This window comes from Mustela putorius, unplaced genomic scaffold (genome assembly GCF_011764305.1).
Source record: "Mustela putorius furo isolate JIRA1106 unplaced genomic scaffold, ASM1176430v1.1 tig00000228_pilon_pilon_pilon, whole genome shotgun sequence".
Lineage (NCBI taxonomy): Eukaryota > Metazoa > Chordata > Mammalia > Carnivora > Mustelidae > Mustela > Mustela putorius.
The window spans coordinates 24,337,718-24,352,279 of NW_025421322.1; positions in this window are offsets into that span (position 1 = coordinate 24,337,718).

Below are 14,562 nucleotides of genomic sequence, written 5' to 3' on the forward strand. Positions count from 1 at the left end.
AGTTTTCTCAGCTTTTGTACAGGGAGGGGTAGATTCTGCCAGTAAGTAAACAAAAGAAGGAATCATTGTGAGTGAGCAATCGACAGGGTCTGTCAGGCACAATGACAAGGAGGTATAAGGCCAACTGTGGAAGCATGGAGGAAGCACATCTATCCCACCAAGAGGAGAATCCCTGGAGCTGATAACATCTCAGGTGAATATTAAGGAATAAATAGGATTTCATGAGAGGAAGATGAAGATGATAAAAAGGATGGGTGGGCCAAGGTTCCAGGTAAAGGAATGACATAAACAAAAGCAAGGAACAGTGAATGAGCAAGATGTCTGCATCAATTTAGTAATACTAAAGCATCTAGCAACAAGAAATGAGCCTTAGCATGTGTCGAAGACATGGTCATAAAGACCTCCTAGGCTGTGTGCAGGAGCTTGAACCTGCAATATAGGCCAGAAATTGCAGATTCCAGAGCCAAGAGACCAAACGCAACCTCCAGATGTGTTCTGCTGGGCAAGCACACAGTGTTTGCCTCCTGAATGTGATGGCTGGAAGCAAGGTGCTTCTCTCCCACTGAACCCTTTCCTGTTGTCTTCCACTTGGCCTGCTTCCTTCATTTACATTGCCTCCCTATTCCCTTCAGACTTTTGAGCTTGCCTCCCCTGAGTAAGCAGGCTCTGGGGACCCATCATAGGATATTACACTGGGAAATGGTACCGGCACTTCTACGTCTTATATTAACCCATCTGAACTCAACCGGGAAGTTGCACTTATGAGAACCAGACTGGAGATAAGAAGACAGTAGAAGGTTTATTTTTCAGGAATCCTGTTGCAAGTGTCAAAAAGACAACTCAAACCAGTGTGAATTATTAAAAAGGATAGATTAGTTCATACAACTTTTTGTTTGTTGTTTTAAGGTAAGCTCTATGCCCAACATGGAACTTGAATTCATGACCCCAAGATCAAGAGTCTTATACTCTGTCCGCTGAGCCAGCCAGGTGCCCCCAACTTAAAACAAAATGAAACAAAACAAAACAAACAAACAAACAAAAAAACACAAGAGAAAATCAAATTTAATAGGCGCACAGAAAGGGAATCCACACCAACAAGGAATTCCAAAGATGATGGGGCAACATGAAGTTTGTAAGGGCTAAGGAAGAAGGTAGGGGCCTGAGCTCACAAAGGGAGAAAACCCATTAGCAAGAATGTAAAGGAAATGTTTGGAAAAGCAAGATTGTTCTATTATGCAGATGAGTTACTTTGATTGGGGGGGGGGGGGGGCATTAATACTTGTCTTCCTGTTGCAGGATCTCCTTCCAGTGTATATTTAGGCAGTTACAGAGGAGGCAGAGCAACTCTCTTGATTCTGCTGTGTTTTTATTACTTTTAACCCAAAATAATCTTCATACCAAAGCGGCACATCTGGGGCAACCTGCCCTGGGCCCCTACAGAACTCGACCCCCCTCTGGAACCTCCCTAGAAGTTCTCCCTATGAAAAGTTGAGTTGTGAATTGTTCCATTTCATTGAACTCCGCTTCATCCTGACCACAGGTCAGTTCCGTTAAACTCATTCCAGGAGGTGGTGATACAGATGTGTTTTCAAAGGTTAGTCTATGGTTCAAGAAATCAGGGATCAAACAAGAGGCATTTCTATGGAAACAAAGGGAAAAATGATGGTTAATGATTAGGTCATAACAGAAATCAGCTTTTGGGTCCTGACAAAGCCAGTGGAGAGGATTTCTAGATGTCAAGCCCAAAGCATCTTCAGATACAAGAGCAGGCAAGACAGTCAACAGATTTTCCTGGTTTGTGGGTCAAATGTCTCGAGATGGTTAACAATCCTACACAGCAGCAGGCATGAGACTTTCTCCACATGAGCTGTCGTGGTGATTTCTCTGAAGTTACATCAAGTTGTTCATATTCAGTTCAAGGCAAAGGGCAGTTTTAGTTCTCAAATGAATCCACCTCAGAGGTGGGAGAAAAATCAGACAGGTTAGTTTGGAGAGTAGTAGTCAGGCACTAGAAGAAATCAGGATCTGGTCTAGTTTAAAACAAACAGTATTCGAATCTAATATTTATTTCGGTATGTTATCAAAACGTTTTTTTCCTTCTATAATCACCCTCGTTTGTACCAAAGACAGGCACATTAACGTGTCTGCAAAATCTAGTTTTTAATAACTTGGCCTAATTATTTACATAAGCACAGCAAGAATACTGATTGGCCATGTAGGTCCTTTTTTTTTTTTTTTTTTTTTTTTTAAGATATTTACTGAGGTGGTGCCTGGGTGACTCAGTCCGTTGAGTATCCAACTCTCCCTGCTGAGCAGAGAGCCAGATGCGGGACTCGATCCCAGGACCCTGAGATCATGACCTGAGCCGAAGGCAGCGGCTTAACCCACTGAGCCACCCAGGCGCCCCGAGTATCCAACTCTTGATTTCAACTCAGGTCATTCATTATCTTAGGGTCATGAGATTGAGTCCCACACAGGGCTCCATGCTGGCATGGAATCTGCTTCACTCCCTCTGCCTCTGCCCCTCCCACCCCCACGTTATCTCGTGCCCGCGCGCTCACGTGCTCTCTCGCTCTCTCTCTCTAAAGATTCTTTAAAAAGATTTTATTTATTTACTTATTTATTTGAGAGAGAGAGAGCATGTGAACAAGTGAGTGGGAGGACAGGCAGAGAAAATGTCAAGCAGACTCCACACTCAGTGCAGAGCCTGACTAGAGGCTCAATCTCGTGACCCCAAGGTCATGACTTGAGCCAAAATCAAGACTTGGACGTTAAACCAACTGAGCACCTGGCCATATAGGTTCCTTTAAACCTTTGCTACAACTTTCCATAAAGAATTTTTAGATTGAAAGTTTTTCCCTAAGATTTTTTTCCCTAAGATTTATTTATTTATTTTAGAGACACAGAGAGAGAGAGAGAGAGAGAGAGAGAGAGAGAGGTCACACACTAGAGAGAGAGAAGGAGAGAATGAATCCTGAAGCAGACTCCCTGCTGAGGGCAGAGCCAGATGCAGAGCTTGATCCCAGGACTCTGAGATCATTATCTGAGCTGAAATCAAGAGTCAGTCGTTTAACCAACTAAGCCACCTAGGTGCACCTAGATTGAACTTTTAATAGCCTCTCAAGGCCAGACACCCAACCAAAACTTGGATCAAATACTTGCCAGACTTTGCCTGCAATACCTATAGATTTGGTTGAATTCCTCTCTTCTCCAGGTCTCCAACATATCCTGAGGTTCCTGCACCTGCCAGGAAGTGACCTTTACTTACCTGGTAAGGCTGCTGGAAAACTGCAAGCAAGTAAGGTATGAGGCCAACATCTCCATGGGACTTCCTTGGCTCCATAAAGTCAACCTAGTTCCTTAAATCCGTCTGGTCATATCTGAGTCTATACATGTCTCAAATAGGACATTCCAGTCAAAGTCTTGATAATATAACCAATGTTTCCAATGGTGTCCTATTACGAGGACACCATAAAATATAAGAATACTATATATATATATATATATATATATATATATATACACATATAATATATATGTATACATACACACACACATACATGAATACTCACTGAGTTTTCTAATTCTAGAAGGTTCAAGTAGAAAGGATAAATATTTCAATTCTGCTTATAATGATATAATTAATCAAACTGCTATAGGTCAGTTAGCTCAAGAGAAAAGATTTACTTAGATCTGGAAAAAGACATTTTAAAAAGCCAGCAACACTTTAAATGAAAAGTCATAAAAATTACTATTTTCCTTTTGTGTTTATTCAATCTCGTGTTATTAATTGTTATTTTGCTTGAATCCAGCTTTACCATTAGTTTTGGAAATTCTTACCAAGTTCAGTTTTATGATCTTAAGTTTATCAGAAACTCACTCAAGAGTTCTTTTTCTTCTATGATCCTCACTAAAGAAGAAACACATTTGTAAGAATATCAGTGTAAACCCTAATGCAAAGGACAAGACTTAAAAATGGCCATGGTTAGGGATGCCTGGGTGGCTCAGTGGGGTAAAGCCTCTGCCTTCAGCTCGGGTTCTGATCCCAGGGTCCTAGGATTGAACCACACATTAGGTTCTCTGCTTGGCAGGGAGACTGCTTCCTCCTCTCTCTCTCTGTCTGCCTCTCTGCCTACTTGAGATCTCGGTTTGTTAAATAAATAAATAAATCTTTTTTAAAAAATGGCCATGGTTAAATATTTAATTAGATTTCATTATGATGCAATCCACAAAGAAATTTGGCTATTTCTGTGACATACAACACTCACGATAACAAATCAGGATATCAGATTTCTAAGTATTTTATACGTTTTTTAGAACAGTTGTTTAAATTGCATATCTACACAAATATAATCTTAACAAGATTTAGTATCACTTATCTGACAATGCTTCCTATTTAATTTAGCATGCCAAATAAGTCTAATTTTTCATAAAATCTTTGAGATATTCCAGGAGCTCTCTGGAACATCTCAGTTAGACTGTAGTCAAAAGATTTTGGGTTTTTTTTTTAAGTTTTTATTTATTTGACAGACAGAGATCACAAGTAGGCAGAGAGGCAGGCAGAGAGTGAGGGGGAAGCAGGCTCCCCGCTGAGCAGAGAGCCTGATGTGGGGCTCAATCCCAGGACCCTGAGATCATGACCTGAGCCCAAGGAAGAGGCTTAACTCACTTAGCCACCTAGGTGCCTCAAAAGATTTTGTTTTATAGAGAAGGAAGGAAACTTCCAAATTCATTGTATGAGGCCATCACTACTCTGATATCAAAACCAGATAAAAGCATTATAAAAAAAGAAAACTACAGGTCAAAAAAACCTGATGAACATAGACGCAAAAATTATCAACAAAATACTAGCAAACCGAATCCAACAGGAACATTAAAAAAATAATTCACTACATTCAAGTGGCATTTATTCCTAGGTTGAAAGGGTGATTCAATATTTACAAATCAATCCACATGATACATCACATTAATAAAAGAAAGGATAAGAACCATATGATCATTTCAACAGATGGAGAAAAATCATTTTGCCAAGTACAACATCCATTTATGATAAAAACCCTCAACAAAGAAGGTCCAGAGGGAACATCATCAAGCCATATATGAAAAACCCACAGCTAACATTATTCCAAATGGGGAAATACTGAGAACTTTACCTCTTATTCTTTACTTCTGTCAAGAATAAGATAGGGATGTCCATTTCCACCATGGCTCAACATAGTACTGGACATCTTTACCACAGCAGACAACAAAAAGAATGAAAGGCATCCAGACCGTCAAAGAAGAAGTAAAACCTTCATTATTTGCAGATGACATGGTATTACATACAGAAAACCCAAAGACTCCACCAAAAACTACTAGAATTGATAAACAGGAAAGTTGCAGGATCCAAAATCAACATACAGAAATCTGTTGCATTTCCATACACCAACAATGAAGCAACAGAAAGAGAAATTAAAGAATCAATCTCATTTATAATTGTACCAAAAACAATAAGATACCTAAAAATAAACCTAACTAAAGAGGTGAAAGACCTGTACTCTGAAAACCATAAAATACTAATGAAAGAAACTGAAGAGGACACAAATGGAAAGACATTCCACGCTCATGGATTGGAAGTACAAGTGTTAAAATGTCTGTATTACCCAAAGCAATCTACATATTTAATGTAATCCCTATCAAAATACCACCAGCATTTGTCACAGACCTAAGACAAATGATTCTAAAATTTGTATGGAAACACAAAGAATAGACAAAGCAACCTTGAAAAGGAAACAAAAGCTGGAGGCATCATAAAGCCAGACTCTAAGTTACATTACAGTGCTGTAGTCATCAAAACAGTGTAAGCTGGTTTATACTGTTTAAACAGTGTAACCATAAAAATCCTAGGAGAGGGGGCGTCTGGGTGGTTCAGTCATCAGGCATCTGCCTTCGGCTCAGGGTCCTGGGATCAAGCCCCACATCAGGCTCGCTGCTCAGCGGGAGGCTTGCTTCTCCCTCTCCCACTCCCCCTACTTGTATTCCCTCTCTCACTGTGTCTCTCTATGTCAAATAAATAAATAAAATCTTAAAAAAAAAAAAAAAAAGAAGGTGTAGGCGAGAATACAGCCAATAACTTCTTTGACATCAACCCATAGCAACTTCTTTCTAGGTACGTCTCCCTCAGCAAAAGAAACAAAATCAAGAATAAAGTTTTGGGACTACATCAAAACAAAAAGCTTTTGCATAGCGAAGGAAACAATCCACAAAACCAAAAGGCAACCTATGGAATGGGAGAAGATATCTGCAAATGACATATTTGATAATATTTATACCCAATATAGATAAAGAACTTATCAAAATCAGAGCGCTTGGTTATCTCAGTTGGTAGAGCATGTAACTCTTGATCTCAATGTCATGAGTTCAAGCCCCACATTGGGTCTAGATAGAGCTTACAAAAACAAAAACAAACCTACAAAACTCAACACCCAAAAAACAAATAATCCAATTAAAAAATGGGCAGAAGATGTGAGTAGACATTTTTCCAAAGAAGACATACAGATGGCAAACAGACAAATGAAAAGATATGCAACATCACTCATTGTCAGGGAAACACAAATCAAAACTGCAATGAGATGTGACTTTATACCTGTCAAAATGGCTAAAATCAACAGCACATGAAACAACACCTGTTGACGAGGATGTGGATAAAGAAGAACCCGATTACGCTGTTGGTAGGAATGCAAAGTGGTGTAGGCACTCTGAAAACAGTATGGAGTTTCCTCAAAAAGTTAAAAATAGAAATACCCTGGGGCACCTTGCTGACTCAGGTGGAAGAGCATGCATTAATCTCAGGGTCATAAGTTCGAGCCCCATGTTGGGGGTAGAGTTTACTTTAAAAAAAAAAAATGAATTTAATTTAATTTAGAAAAAAGAATAAAAATACACAAATTGCGAGGGACACATGCCCCCCCATGTTTATAGCAGTATTATCTACAATGGCCAAATTATGGAAACAGCTCAAGCATCCATTGATGAATGGATAAAGAAGATGTGGTGTACAACAGAATATTACTCAGCCTTAAAAAAGATGAAGCCTTGCCATTTGCAATTACATAAATGGAGCTAAGAGAGTATTATGCTAAAGTGAAATTAGTCAGAGAAAGACAAATAACATATGATTTCCCTTATTTGTGGAACTTAAAAAGACAAAGGGGAAGAAAGAAAGAGAGAGAGAGAGACAAACCAAGAAACAGACTCTTAATTATAGAGAACACACTGTTGGTTTACCAAAAGGGAGGTAGGTAGGGGATGCAGGAAATAGATGATGGAATCAAGGAGAATATTTGTTGTGATGAGCACTGGGTGATGTATATATATGTTGAACCATTATATTGTACACCTGAAACTAATATTACACTGCATGCTAAGTAATATTACACTGTATTACACTGGAATTTAAATAAAAACTTAAATTTTTTCTTTTTATTTTAGATTTGGATTTTTGGGGGGTGCTTGGGTGGCTCAGCAGGTTAAGCCTCTGCCTTCGGCTCAGGTCTTGATCTCAGGGTCCTGGGATGGAGCCCCACATCGGGCTCTCTGCTCAGCGGGGAGCCTGCTTCCCCATCTCTCTGCCTGCCTCTCTGCCTGCTTGTGATCTCCCTCCCTCTGTCAAATATATAACTAAAATCTTAAAAAAAAAAAAAAAGAATTTGATTTTTGGGAAGTATGTAAAAAAAAATCAAAACTTTTGATTAAATAGAATCACAGATTGTTATAAAACCGCATTTAATTATCTGTTAAACTGAAGTGACAATAAAAGATATCAAAGACAAATATATAAGTTACATCGCTGTTAGCAAAATCTAGTTGGTTGGTTTGTTGCTGTTGTTTTGTTTTGTTTTGTTTTTTAAGTGAATCAAAGACCTGATAAACACAGGAAACTATTTTGGCAAAATAGATGCCTTGCTTTCTAGGCAGATGACTTTTTTTTTTTTTTTTTTTTTTTAAGATTTTATTTATTTACTTGAGAGAGAGACAGTGAGAGAGAGCATGAACGAGGAGAAGGTCAGAGAGAGAAGCAGACTCCCCGTGGAGCTGGGAGTCCGATGTGGGACTCAATCCCGGGACTCCAGGATCATGACCTGAGCCGAAGGCAGTCGTCCAACCAACTGAGCCACCCAGGTGTCCCGGCAGATGACTTTTAAAGACATAAACATTTACAGTTTACTATAAGAAAAGATCAATGCTTTAAAAAAATTTTATTCTTTTAACAAAGAGAAAACAAAAATTTTAATTTCTGCACCAATGTATTTTTTATTTAAAACTCATTTACTTACTTAAATTTATTCTTATCTTAACCAGTACTGACCATACACAAAATTCTCTTCTAAATATTCCTTCTCCATAAAACTTCTACAACTTTCCTGTTTACATTCAGAGTTTGTCCTAAGTCCTTCTTCTTTAAATAATTAGTCTCCTATTAGGACAAAATTACTTTATTTTCCGGCAACAAACATATATTCCCATTCCAAATATTTGTCCCTAAAGCACATCTCTTACTTTGCTTGCATGTAATGTTGTTTCCCTTATTTCTGGTAGTCTTAATTGCATTTATTAGAATTCTTCGTGCTTAGAAACCTTAATTTCTTGTGTAAACTAAATATTGAGCAGTTGCAAATGTTTTTATACCACTATTTTTGGTTAGCTAATTTATGAAAAGTCTTATGATTTCTGAAAACATGCATTTTTCAAAGTATAATTTTTTAAAGATTTTATTTATTTATTTCAGAGAGAGAGAGAGCAAAAGCATGTGGGGGTGGGGGTAGTGCAGAGGGAGAAGTAGATTCCCTGCTGAGCAGAGAGCCCAGGTGAGGCTTGATTCCAGGATCCTGGGATCATGACCTGATGGCAGATGGCTAGCCCACTGACCCACACAGGCACCACTCATAGTACAATTTTTAAATAAAGCACAAGCCAAGTTTACTAAAAAAACTGTATTGATCTTTAGTTTCTCTGCAATAAGATAAAAGTAGACAAACCTATGTTTAGTACTTAATATCTCATTATTTTATCTTATTTGGCAATGATCTAGATATTCAAATTCAGCTCATCATGTTACTTAGAAAAAATCCAAAATTTCAGGTTACCAAACATTTTGGAACCTACACAAAAGTTAAACCATAAATATAAACCTTTTAATCCTATTTACATCTATTTAATTTACTTGTTTGTAACAATTATGTTTAGATTACCCACAAAACTTCATAAGGCATTAGACAAAGTCAACCATTACTCTAATTTTGGGGGGACAAATTTGCAACAGAGACAAGAACCCATTTGATCCCATTAAACAAGGGTAAAATAAAAGCCTTACATTCAATACATAACTCTGAAGACAATTTTGTTTTAATTAAACCCACAGCCTTAAATTAGCTTTAGTACCGAACAGTATCCCAGATTCACATGAGTTCGAAAAAAATATTTGATTTAGTTTCTGAGTTTGGGAATGCCCAACTCTTACAAGTGCTTACCTTCAAACCAACTAAATAGAGCTCTTATATAAATGAATTTCAGCAATACCATCCAGAGGTAGAAAAAACTTAACACGTATAGACACACAGAGACAAGATGAATGGACACACACACACACACACACAGAGGATGTAAACAATCGTCTGGCTTTTGTTCTTACTAATATTTGTGGGAAAGACATTAAAAGCCCAATTTCCAAATACCTCCCTTTCTCTCACTCTCTCTCTTTTTTTAATGAAAAACATTTCCCTAAATTTCCTAATTCTTTCTATTTCAAAGAATTGCTCTTAGGTCCTAGAAAAGATGGGGAGCAAAAAGTTTACATCACTAAGGCCAAGAGAGAGCTCCTACATTTTGTCTGAGATGAAGCTTTGGAACATATCTGCTTAAGAGGTGCTAGAGTCTGGGCACAAAAACCAATCTAGCAGTTTGCATTTCTTTTTTTTTTTTTTTAATTAACATATAATGTATTATTTGTTCCAGGGGTACAGATCTGTGATTCGTCAGTCTTACACAAGTCACAGCACTCACCATAGCACATAACCTCCCCAATGACCATTACCCAGCCACCCCATTCCCCCACCCCCACTGTCAAACCTCAGTTTGATTTCCTGAGATTTGAGTCTCTTATGGTTTGTCTCCCTCTCTGGTTTTGTCTTGGTTTGCTTTTCTCTCCCTTCCCCTATGATGCTCTGTCTTGTTTCTCAAATTCCTCATATCAATGAGATCATATGATAATTGTCTTTCTCTGACTGACTTATTTAGCTTAGCATAATACCCTCTAGTTCCATCCACGCTGCTGCAAACGGCAAGATTTCATTTTTGTGGCTGCATAATATTCCATTGCATATATAAACTGCATCTTCTTTGTCTTTCTTCTAAATTTCTCCTTCTTATTTCTTCAGTCTCATGCAATTGTAGGCTGTGTTTACATTATAAAGACATAAGATTTGTATTTCATAGTACAAACAGAGTGTAAAACAGTTTTGGGGTTTTGCTTTTTTTTTTTTTTTTTTTAAGAGTTTCAGGGTAATTGCAATCTAAAATTCACCTTCTTTTCTCCTAAGTACAGGAGAGTTTTATTCCAGTCTTGATCTTTTACAAAATCCACAAACATTTAAGAGGAATAGGTGAGATTGGGGCTTGGTAGGTAGGTGGGCCTTGACTTCTTTCTGGAGTTCCATTTCTGGTTTCATGGAGATTTGTAAGACAATGAATTGTTTTTACTTCCTCAAAGAAGTAGATTACAGCCTGAATATCAAGTGATTGGCCTACCTTTTTAACTAAATTTGCTTCTTTATATTAGGGAGATTTTTTAAGTGAAATTGGAATCAAAAGATTTTTGTCTATAGAAAGCATTTCAATAAAAGCCTTCTAATTCTGCTAGTCCCTGAATATTGGGTTTTTCACAAATCATTTGTAGGAAGGACTAGAAGAAATTTTGGTCCCCCTTTCCTCTGAAGGGAAGGTAGCAAATAAGTCTTAAACTTTTAAATTTCTCTCTGAATTTTACAGGATCTGGTAAATGTAGAAGTAAAAGGGCTTATAATTTAAAAGATTTTGCCATAAACAATGAATCTTGGAACACTAAAAAAAAAAAAAAAAAAAAAAAAAGATGACTAATATTAAAAAAAAAAAAAAAAAGATTTTGCCACTAGGGGCACGTGGGTGGTTCAGTAAGTTAAGTGTCAGACTCTTGCTTTTGGCTCAGGTCATGCATGATCTCAGGGTCCTGGGATTGAGGCCCCTCACCAGACTCTGGGCTCAAATGCAGAATCTGCTTGTCCGTTTCCCTCCCTCTGCGCTCTCCCCACACTCGTGCTCTCTGTCTGTCTCTCTCAAATAAATAAATAAAATATTTAAGATTTTGCCACTATCCAGGAGACACAAATTCTTTTGCAATGGGGTGGGGGTGGGGGGGGTGTCTAGGATACACATGCAAAGGACATTGCATATGAATGCCTGAGCCTGGCAGAGCCTGATTCTCAATTCCTGGAAGGTAGGAGCAGCAAGGCAAGCCTTATTGTCAGTCTCACGTGTTTTTGTTAAATTTATTTCCTGGCTTTCAGCATTTACATGAGCAACCCATACATTTTGAACCTCAGTGTCCAGCAACTTAAAGTAATGCTGCCAACTCCTCCAAATGCTGGGGAGGAAGACCTTCCTCTGTCCTACGGTCCTTCTAGCTGAACTTAGAATCAAACTGGCATAAGACAGATGAACAGGAGAAAATCAGGGGTGCCTGCCTAGCTCAGTCTATAGAGCATATGACTCTTGATCTTGGGGTTGTGAGTTCAAGATCCATGTTGGGCATAGAGCTTACTTAATTAAACACACACACACACACACACACACACACACACAGGAGAAAATCAAATTTAATAGGCATACATACAAGGAATCCACACAGATACGAAATTATCAGTTCAAACAACTTTTGAGTCTGGATTAATTTAAGCCTCAGATATGGCTAAATCCACGGGTACCATGATAACGACATGTCTCTCCACTCTGCTTTCCCGTGTTCTGACTTTATTCTCAGGCAGACTCTCTGCTCCTAGAGAAAAGAGTCTCTCACAGCTCCAGACTAATTGGATACTTAAAGCCAACTGTCTCCAAAAAGAACTCTCCTTCTCCATAATTCTAACAAAATTCCCAGGGAAGACTCTGATGGGCCTGGCTGGAACATGTGACTATCCCTGAGCTAAAACACAGGATTCCCATAAGGAGAATGTGTGGAGCAAGATAAACAGTCACCAGGGGATAGATTCCCATATAAAAGTGTGAAGAAAGAAAGAGAAATCTACAAAGGAAGAGTAGTCAGAGAATTAGGAGTAGAATCAGGATAAAATTGATGTCACAAAGAAAGGAAAATGTTTAACATTGGGTGAGCAGCTCTCTCAAATGCAACTAAAGTATACTTTGTTAAAAATAAAGATCTGTGGTATATTCGTTGGATTGGTAGAACAGTGGACACCAGAGATTGATGGCAAGACTTTGGTGTGTTTGTGGGGCTAGAGAAGGGGGTATTTGGCAATGAGCTGAGGAAAAAGAGAAAGTAGAAACAAAACTGTAGATGATCTAAGAAATTCAGCTGAAAGAAGTAGAAACAGAGAGGTTACAGAAGATGCAGGATCAAGGTAAGATATTTGAGGCCATAAAGGACTTGAGTTAGCAGGTGGGAGGAAGTCTGAAGAAAAGGAAAGAAAGTTGCTTTGTTTAAAAGACTGAATTACAAGGGAAGTAAATATCAAAAGTATCAATTTAGACAGTAAAACTGCTAAAAATTCCTGAAGGGTGTCTGTATCTCCCCACTATGATGTCCTTCGCCTTCATGGAAATTGAAGACATTGGAAGTCCTGCCAGCATTTGATACATTCATTCTTTATTTCATTCATTTATCCATTCACTAAATGTTTAGGAAGCCACTACCTAGCCTGGCACCATCTAGATGCCAATGATCCAGCAGTGAACAAAACTGGCAAAACCCCTGCTGTCATGGGTGTTAGATGCCTCTGATACATGAGTTGGGGTTTCCTGGGGAATCTGAGCTATGCACTTGACTCCCAGCTCCTTCTGGGCCCACTGGAAGGTGTTACTGGACACCGGGTCCCATCTCTGACAGCTGAGATGTTGGTTCCCTAAACTTTATAGCTGCTTACCCATTATCTGACCAAAGAGAGAATATAGTCATTTCTACATTATCCCCTCATAAACTTTTTTCTCTTCTTTGCAGAACTCAAACGGGAACAGGGAAAAACAAAATTTCCCCACATCGTTAGCTGCCAGTTGAATTCCCAAAATAAGATAAACTTCTCCAGATGACTCACCTAAAAAAACACCCCACACTTCTGTACCCCTGAAAAAAACAACCAAGAGTAGCTATTATTCTGGGCTACAGGTGGAGATTAAAGATGGACATCCAGCCTGATGGAGGCAGAGAGTGAGAAGGCTTGAGTAAACGGACTCCAGAGTGAGACCATCTGGGTTCCAATCCTGGTGCTCCCGCTTATCATCTTTGACACCTTGAGCAAGCTACCCTGCCTGGGGAGAAGTCATCTCGTTGGCCAATGGAAATAACGATAATGATAGCACTTTCATCAAAGAGCTGTGTGAGGGGCATGTGGTCATTCGTTCAGGAGACCACCTGGGCTGAGGGCTAGGTGAGGTGCACCGTCACATCCGAGTTGGGGGCTGCGGCCAAAATGGAAAAGCAGCGAATGTCACAGAAGCAAACATCCAACATTCACTTACCAACGCTGCCAAATAGTCTTTACCTGAAAGTTCACCCTCCTTCAGACCCACTCAGCCTGGACGGGAGAGAGAAGAAGGGTAAGATTTCTCTGTCTACCTTAGACATCAAGGTTGGTACATTTCGTACTGAATTCTTCATTCTGGGGCCAATTGACTTAGGTCATATATTTAAAGAAAAATCTATCTTTCTTCTTAACATAACACGGTGCCACCATTAGGTCAAAATTTTGGCTAACGACTGGTTTTCTGCAAAATGTCAAGGAAAGTGTCTTACCATTTATGACAGGACAGCTGTTGCCTTATTTTCCAAAAAGGAATTAAACGATCTTATTACCCTAAACGAAAATGACTAAAGCATGATTATTTTCCTTTTAATCTTTTTCCCCCAGTGGAAATTTACATAAGACGGAGCTGTAATCCATTCCTTTCATGCCTGCAGTGTGTCAGAAAATCTCTACTCTTGTAGTCCCTGTGGCAGCAACCCTTAACCTGAGCCGAGGCTGCATTTGCCTCGTGGAGTGGATCTGACTTTTATCTGGTGAAATGCAATCAATGTAGACAAGTGCCTTGGATAACTAAAACTTGAGATTATTTCTGGTTTTGAATTCCATGTGTGTCTTGGCTCCTTTTTTTGGCTAAATCCACCCGATGAATTCAGGTCTGTTTGTTACTTGATGTGGTGGTGAAATGGCCCGAGAACCCTCCCGGCATTTGGAATGCTGGTTTTCACTCCATCCTGGTGATGGTGCATTTTCCCGTTTTCTGAGAAGGAATGATGCCCCAGACTCACTTCCTGGA